The sequence below is a fragment of the Physeter macrocephalus genome, chromosome 11, assembly GCF_002837175.3.
Source record: "Physeter macrocephalus isolate SW-GA chromosome 11, ASM283717v5, whole genome shotgun sequence".
Taxonomy (NCBI): Eukaryota; Metazoa; Chordata; class Mammalia; order Artiodactyla; family Physeteridae; genus Physeter; species Physeter macrocephalus.
Window position 1 is genome coordinate 143,935,506 of NC_041224.1, and position 8,720 is coordinate 143,944,225.

At 38.2% G+C, this 8,720-nt stretch overlaps 1 pseudogene; it reads right to left on the minus strand.

Moving 5' to 3' along the window:
• Window positions 1-1,035: 1,035 nt before the first annotated feature.
• LOC112061954 (protein tyrosine phosphatase type IVA 1-like) lies at window positions 1,036-3,711 on the minus strand (annotated as a pseudogene).
• Between the last annotated feature and the right edge of the window lie 5,009 nt (window positions 3,712-8,720).

An 8,720-nucleotide genomic window follows, 5' to 3' on the forward strand; every position in this document is an offset into this window, starting at 1 on the left:
ACAATGTAGATTTTCAAAATGGAGATTTTCCATAAGAACATAAAAGGAGGACTTCCTTGGTGGTGCAGCGGTTAAGAATCCGCCTGCCAAGGCATGGGACACGGGTTCAATCCTTGGTCCAGGAAGATCCCACATGCCGCGGAGCAACTAAGCCTGTGCGCTGCAACTACTGAGCTTGCCCTCTAGAGCCCGTGAGCCACAACTACTGAGCCTGCCTGCCACAACTACTGAAGCCCACACGCCTAGAGCCCATGCTCTGCAACAAAGAGAAGCCCCCGCAATGAGAAGCCCATGCACTGCAACGAAGAGTAGCCCCCGCTCACTACAACTAGAGAAAGACTGCGCGCAGCAACAAAGACCCAATGCAGCCAAAAATAAATCAAGAAAGAAAGAAAGAAATTTATGTATTTTAAAAAAAGAACATAAAAGGAGATGCATAGGAAGGTGTTAAATAATCAACATAAGATTTGGTAAAAATTCAGTAAATACCAATTGTTGTACGAACCTAATGTGGACTGGTACAAATATGGGAGATGTAAACATAAATTGAGCAGGCAAATAACTGTATAGGCCCTACTTTCAGTGTTTGAAATGACGGAAGAAATGAACCACATAAGTACTAGAATGTTCATAGTTCCTGGGATTTCAGTTTTGCATGATACTAAAAATATACAAGTATTGTGTTGGATATTTTGGCACCTGATATCCCTAATATTTTTATACTTTGATAAGATTCTGGCATGCGAATCAATTTAAAGACAACATAATTCTGCATGATTTCAGGATAGGAACATTTCATTGGTACAAAAAATAAGTACATTTTAAATGCTGAATGAGAATCTTTCATTAAGCATCCAAATAGGTTGACTGTAATTGAAACATAGAGATTATAATTATGCCAAGTTTGTGATCTGGTAAAACTACTTTTCAGCCTGCTATGGAAGCTTCATTAGACTTGCTCACTAAGCTGCGATGTTGGCTAGTATTGATGGCAAATTAGGACCTGTCTCAAGTTCCACTTCTAAGGCAACAGCATCAGGCATCCTGGTTTTGTTGACTATAATAGTTGTTTCTAAGGTCATTGGAGTTTTGAAGCACATCCATATTTTAGCATAATATTTCTTCATATACAAAAGTTCCTTGCTGTTAAAAGCTCCACACTACTTTTGTCTTATGAACTGCACTGCATCTTCATATTTCATTCCACCTTCTGTTAATACCAGGACCACAAACACTGGAGCTCTCCTAAGACCTGCAACTCAGTAGCAACACAACAACCATGTTTTTCACAAAACTTAATTTTTTACAAGACTTAACCAGTCATCAGCAATCTGGCTGGATGGTGGGGCACCATCATCAAAAGGCCACTTGTGAACATGGATACCTTCTTTCTTCACAAGGGCAGTGCTATCCTGTTGTGATAACTCCTTACTTCTTAAATTTCTCCATAAAATGTTTAAGGTTGCATTGGTTAGACTGAATGTAATAGGAAACCTCATGTTCTTGTATGAGACTTCCACAGGATCTGGAAGGTTTAGTCAAGCTATGTTAATTTAGTTAAAAACATCCAATAAGGTTATGAAAAAATTTTTTTTAATTGAATACAGAAATGACATAAAGAAACTGGTCTATTTTAATATACTCCACTTGAAATTCTCAGTGCTTTGAGTGTGAAGCTGGAAGTAATAGGAAATGAAGTGAACTTCCTAACAAGAAGCAGCAATCTTTCAATCCAGTAATACTGAGGCAGTGGATAGGAAGCACACTGAGTTTTATCCCATCTAGGTCAGAACTCATTGCAAATATTCTGCAGATTTCAATTCAACACTCTGTGTCCAGGTTAAATGCTCTTATGGGGGCTTTTGGTGAAATAGTGATGAATTTCTATATTTCACTTGTCTCCAGAGAGGCCATGCTGTGCCTGGGAGAATCTCCACTGGCCGTCAGAAACTCCATAAATGTGGCCAAGAAAGGAATACCCATTAAAGGCTGTGGTCTAATCATACAGCTGGACCGTAGGTGGCAGGGACACAGGTGGTGGTGGGACATCAGGTTCTACCATGAAGTGAGAGGCCCTGAGGAGAGCCTGGTGCTATGTTGGCCCACAGCAGAGGGAGCCAACTTGCATGCTGAGTCCCAAAGATTAACTTTTATTCAAAGAAGGGAAAGCTGGGAAATGAGGGAATTCAAAAGCACATTAATGAAAAAATTTATGAACTGAACCTATTTAGCCAAGAGACTTAATGGATAGAGACAGGATGTTTATGTGTGTTTTGCATGGAGAAATGTAAGGATGTATGTGGGGCTGGGCAGAAATGTCTCTTAGCTGTTTCTCAGGATTACTCTAGTCTCTGTTTCCAACGGGTAGACCAGAACTTCCTGGCTGAAAACTCTCCACTAACTTCCCTTGTTTCAGAATAAAATCCAGAATTTTCATCATACCATATATTGTCTGGCCACAGCCTACCTCTCCGTCTTCAATTACCACTCATCCTCACCACATTCGCCCTGTGCTCTAGCAATTCAGGTCCCTTGGCATAACTCTAAGATGCATGATTTCCTACTTCTGTCTCTTTTTAAAAAGGGCTAGTAAGAGTTAAAGCATGGATTCTCATGAAGGTCCAAACTCTTTCTAACATATTTAGCTTCCTTCTTGCTAATTGGAATCCAATTGTAGTATATAGCTAGCTTTAGAGGCCATCCTAAAATTGATATATCCATTTCTTTGTACCATCAGTACAAAAATATAGGGCAGAATATGCCTTTAACTTTGGAGCCACCTGCCTCACTTACCAACTCCCAAGAGAGAGGGTCAGTGGATTAGTGGATTCCTGCTGATGAGTCTGCTCAAAAGGCTGCTTTCAGAAATGCACAGGGCTGTAGTCGATGGAATCCTTATTTTTAGAAATGCTGCATTCCCTCTAGTCTAAAAATAGCCCCTGACAGTTCTCAACATCTAAAACCCCCTTGGGTAAAATGTACCCAAATTTATACCTTTGAATTTATAGAATCTGACTAGGAAAATTTCACATGGGTATAAAATTCCAGGGATTGAAGATAAATGAGATAACTCGTATAATATTTTGAGCTCTGTGGACATAAATTGCTATATACATCTAAGGCACGGTAGAATAATAGAAAAAAAGAAAAAGGGGAACTTAAAATAACTACTCATCAAACAGGAAAGCAAGTCTCCTCACTAACTTTCAGTTACATCTGTAAGGGATAACTGTGAATTTTGATGTTAAAGGACTCGTGATCTGGATGGATGGTTTCCCAAGCTTTTCCCTTTGTTTTTCCCATGGACTTTCTATCCATTCCTCTAGTTCAGTTAAGACAGGAAAAAGGAAAAACACTTATTTTCTCTATGTGTTAGTGTCATAGAGTTTCCTAAACCAACAAGAAAGTCAGGGGGATATAAGTATTCCCTATTCTTTAGCAACTTGTTTTTTTCCTCCTCCTCCTCTCATCCCACTCCAGATACTCTTTCTGCTGAGGTGGGAAGGATTTCAGAAATCCTCCTTTTTCCCAGAGCATCATGCTAACCTCATAAACATCACACTTACCCTAGTTCTCTGGACTGCACCCACCAACCACATTACTCTTCTCACTGCTATGCTGACACTTTTCTGTTACATTCTGCACACTGACTCTAAAGAGTCCCTGATGAAGTAGCACCATCAGAAGTGTTTTTCGTTTGCCTCTTCCCATTTGTCCCTCAGGGAGACAGACCAACAACACCTGCTATCACACCATTTCAAAATGGGGCAGATACATTTTAAGAAACACATTTAATGTACCATATTAGCCTGAAAGCATATATATCCCACTTCTCCAGGGAGAGTTTAGCCACCCCACAACCCCTCCAGAGCTGCATCTCCTTTCATCCCTGCATGCCTCTGAGACACCCATCTCGTATCTATCCCCTCTTTTGCTCAGAGGAAAAGGTGGATAGATATGGGCTGTTCAATGCTATTGAGGTTTAGGGATCCTAGTTTTCACAATTTATAGAGATAAACTTCTGAAACTTTATTAGACATGATTCATCAATCCCTTTGTAACTTCGGATTTCTCTTTTGCAAAAGTCTAGCTCATGCAACAAACAAACGTCTGTATGACTATCTCTCATTTCCCAGGATTTCAGTTCTAGTATACTTGAAATTTAGAACATTTCTATTGGGATACAACTTGTAAATATTTTAATGGCTTTTCCATTAACAACCTCTAAATTACTATCTCTGAGACCTGTAACCTGAGTCAGTCATTAATGTATCCAAATGAGGAAGTCAGAAAGAAATGTGCTAAGTATTTGCATGGAGAACTACATACATTAAAATATATCTATGTAATGACCTATATGGAAATAGAATCTAAAAAAGAGTGGATATATGTGTATGTATAAATGACTCACTTTGCTGTATAGCAGAAACTAACACAACATTGTAAATCAACTATACTCCAATAAAAAATATTGATAACAAATTTTAAAAATATACCTATGATTTGTATATTTCTACAAAGATACAAAAAGGATTTACAGAATCACGTTGAAACAGTTTTAGTGAGCAATATATAATAAATAAAAATAATTGGATAATAATTAGCATTTTAAATTTAAGATATGTACAATATAATTGGTAGTCTCTTAATTAAATGAGCTCTTATTATCCCTATCAAAATACCAAGGATATTTTTCACAGAACTAGGAAAACTAATTTAAAAATTTGTATGGAAACACAAAAGACCTCAAATAGCCAAAACAATATTGAGAAAGAAGAACAGAGCTAGAGGAATCATGCTCCTTGACTTCAGACTGTACTACAAAGCTACAGTAATCAAAACAGTATGGTACTAACACAAAAAACAGACACATAGATCACTGGAAAAGAAGAGACAGCCCAGAAATAAACCCATGCACTTATGGTCAATTAAACTATGTCAAAAGAGACAAGAATATACAATGGAGAAAAGACAGTCTCTTCAATAAGCAGTGCTGGGAAAACTGGATAGATACATATAAAAGAACGAGATTATATCATTATCTAACACCATATACAAAAATAAACTCAAAATGGATTAAAGATCTAAATATAAAAGCAGAAACCATAAAACTCCCAAAAGAAAATATAGGCAGAACACTCTAACAAAAATTATAGCAATATTTTTTGGACCTATCTACTAAAGCAAAGGAAATAAAAGCAAAAATAAACAAATGGGATCTGATTAAACTTAAAAGCTTTTGCACATCAAAGGACACCATCAACAAAATGAAAAGACAACCGACTGAATGGGAGAAAATATTTGCAAATGATATGACCAATAAGAGGTTAATAGCCAAACTATCTAAACAGCTAATACGACTCAACACACACACACAGAAACCTTATTAAGAATGGGGGGGGGCTTCCCTGGTGGTGCAGTGGTTGAGAGTCCGCCTGCCAATGTAGGGGACACGGGTTAGCCTGTGCGTCCGGAGCCTGTGCTCTGCAACAGCAGAGGCCACAACAGTGAGAGGCCCACGTACCACAAAAAAAAAAAAAAAAAAAAAAAATGGGGGGACTTCCTTGCAGTCCAATGTTTTAGACGTCACCTTCCAATGTAGGGGGTGCAGATTCAACCCCTATTCGGGGAGCTAAGATTCCACATGCCTCGTGGCCAAAAATCCAAAACATAAAACAGAAGCAATACTGTAACAAATTCAATAAAAACTTTAAAAATGGTCCACATCAAAAAAAGTCTTAAAAAAGAAAGAACTGCACAGAGACCTAAATAGACATTTTCCCAAGTAAGGCATACAGATGGACAACAGGCACATGAAATGATGCTCAACACTGTTAATGATCAGAGAAATGCAAATTAATATCACAATGAGATATCAACTCACACCTGTCAGAATGGCTATGATCAACAAGAACACAAATAACAAATGTTGGTGAGTATATGGAAAAGAGGAAACCCTAGTACGCTGTTGGTGGGAAGTGCAGCCACTATGAAAAACAGTATGGTGGTTTCTCAAAAAACTAAAAGTAGAACTACCATATGACTCAGCAATTCCTCTCTTGGGTATATACCTAATAAACCTCAAAAACACTAATTCAAATAGATACATGCAACCCAATGTTCATAGTAGTAGTATTTACAATTGACAAGATATGGAAGCAACCTAAGTGCTCATCAACAGATGATTGGATAAAGAAGATGTCCCCCCAGCACACACACGATAAAATCCTACTCAGCCATGAAAAGAATGAAATTTTGCCATTTGCAACAACATGGATGGACTTGGGGGGTATTTTGCTAAGTAAAATAAGTCAGACAGAGAAAGACAAATACTGTATGATATCACTTATATGTGAAATCCAAAAAATGAAACAAAGTAGTGAGTATAACAAAAAAGAAACAGACTCATAGATATCGAGAACAAACTAGTGGCTACCAGTGGGGAGAGGGAAGGGGGAAGGGCAAGTTAGGATTAGAGGACTAAGAGGTATAAACTACTATGTATAAAATAGATAAGCTACTAGGATATACTGTACAACACAGGGAATATAGCCATTATTTTGCAATAATGGAGTGCCAAATAATATGGGGTCATATTCGTAAACCTCCACAATTTGCACTTTGGTCCAAAATTATTTGCATTATTCCCACATTCAAAATACAGTCACTCTCTCCTGATAGCCTCCACAAGTTTGATCTCATTGCAGCCTCAGGCTCAGGGCTGAGGCCCAAGACCTCATTACAGAAGGGCACAAGGGTCCCTGGATTAGTTTCCTTGGATGCATCTCCTCAGGTGTGGTTTCTCTCAATTTTAAGATGTGTGAATTAAAATGAAAAGTTATTTTCCTCCTACACATCCAATATACACTGGTGGGGTAGGCATTGGATAAGTGCTATAGGCACAACTATTCAAAAGGAAAGGGGAGGTGGAAATAGGAGGTACAACGTTCACTGTTACACAGCAATTTTGAAACCCAGTCAGACACATGTTTGCAGTTCCTTGATTAGGAGCCAGTTCTGCAACCTGGGACTGACTCTTCAGAGTTCTTGGTTCCATCTTATTGGATCCTTGTTCCGCCACTTGAGTTATCATTCCTTTCCCATAAAAAGGAGGCTGTGTATGCAACTGAGTCATTTTCTCAGACTGTCTCCTGCCTGTAGAGACTCAAGATCCAAATGCTCTTTTGCATTTTGTGTTGCCTTTGTCCCATCCTGTCCACACTAACACAATTACATTAAAAATGATATGGGCTTTCTCTGTAGCAATTTATAACTGATTCTTTTAGACAGAGATCAAACCCACAAATCTTTTCAAGATAAACACTTTTCTACCTTGAGTTCCCTGTGAGGTTTCTATGGGAAAACACTCCTAAGATTCTTAGGGACCTATTGTTTACCAGTGAGGGGGTGTGGTCTGCCAGGGATGCCCTTAAAATCTTTAGAAGGCTTTTTTTTCTGTTTGAAAGGATTTATGTGACACAGTTAAATTTTTCTGAGGTCTTAACAAGGAATCTTATAGGTCTACCCAGGATTTGGTCTTTGCCCTGAAGCTGTTTCTTAATTTAAACGTTATATTATTTTATTTTTGCCATCTGGAGGGACTGGCACTGAGAAATGATTTTATCTTAACACCCAGAAAGCCCTGGATCCTTTATATTTCTTCCAAATTATGCTTGAAAAATGAGTAATTCCTTTTTGTAGTTCATCTGTTTATAACTATAACTTATCATACATGGCAAAAAGAGCTTATACTTCCAATATTTTGCACAAAAATCTTAGCTAGATCTATCAGTTCATGAGGTACATTTTCTATTTTTAATATTTCCATAATTAAGAGTTTTGCGAAACATTCTGCACTACATGAAATGAATCTCCTTTCCTCCAGCTTCAAATAACATTTTTCTTAATTTCCTTTAAGTCCTCACTAACAATCTCCTTGAGGCCTATCTAGCTTCTATTTACAGACTCCTCAAGTCCACTCAACTCCTGCTCACCACTGGAGTCCAAAGCCAATGTCAGTTGTTTTAGGTTTGTGTTACAGATACAGTCCAATTCCAGATACCAAATTATGTTCTTTTTCTCTGTTACTGCATGAAAAATTAACTCAAAGCTTAAGAGCTTAATATAGCAATCATTTTTGTTATGTCTCACAATTTCTGCAGGTCAAGAATTCCTAAAGAGCATGGCAGTATATTCTGCCTTGGTGTCTTTCATGAGGTTGCACTTGGATGGTAGCTGGAGCTGAAAGAGAAGGGGGCTGGCGCAGCTGGCACCTGCTAGGGCTCTCTCACTCAGTCTCAGGCTTGTCCCTGTGATTTTGCATGGGCTCTATGGACTTCTACAGCATGGCAACCTCAGGGCTCTTGTACAAGTACTCCAGTGAGCAAGACAGTAGTCTTATTTCCCTTTGTGACCTAGCTCAAAAAGTCACTTACCATCATTTCTCTTGTAGTCACAAATTCTCCCAAATTAAAGGGGAGGGGGAAATATACACCCCACTTCTCAATGAATTGGGGGCTATATTTTAAAACTGCCACGATGAATTTGGCTTATTTTAATCATGCTTGTTAAACAAGGTCTTGTTTCTTAACCACAAATTCTAAGTCTCCTACAAAAATTTTTCAGGAATACAATTCCCATCTTGGGATGATAGTACCATAGAATTAATTTGAATAGCTAAATCATGGACTTTTAAGCACCAAATAACATGGCACTAGGGT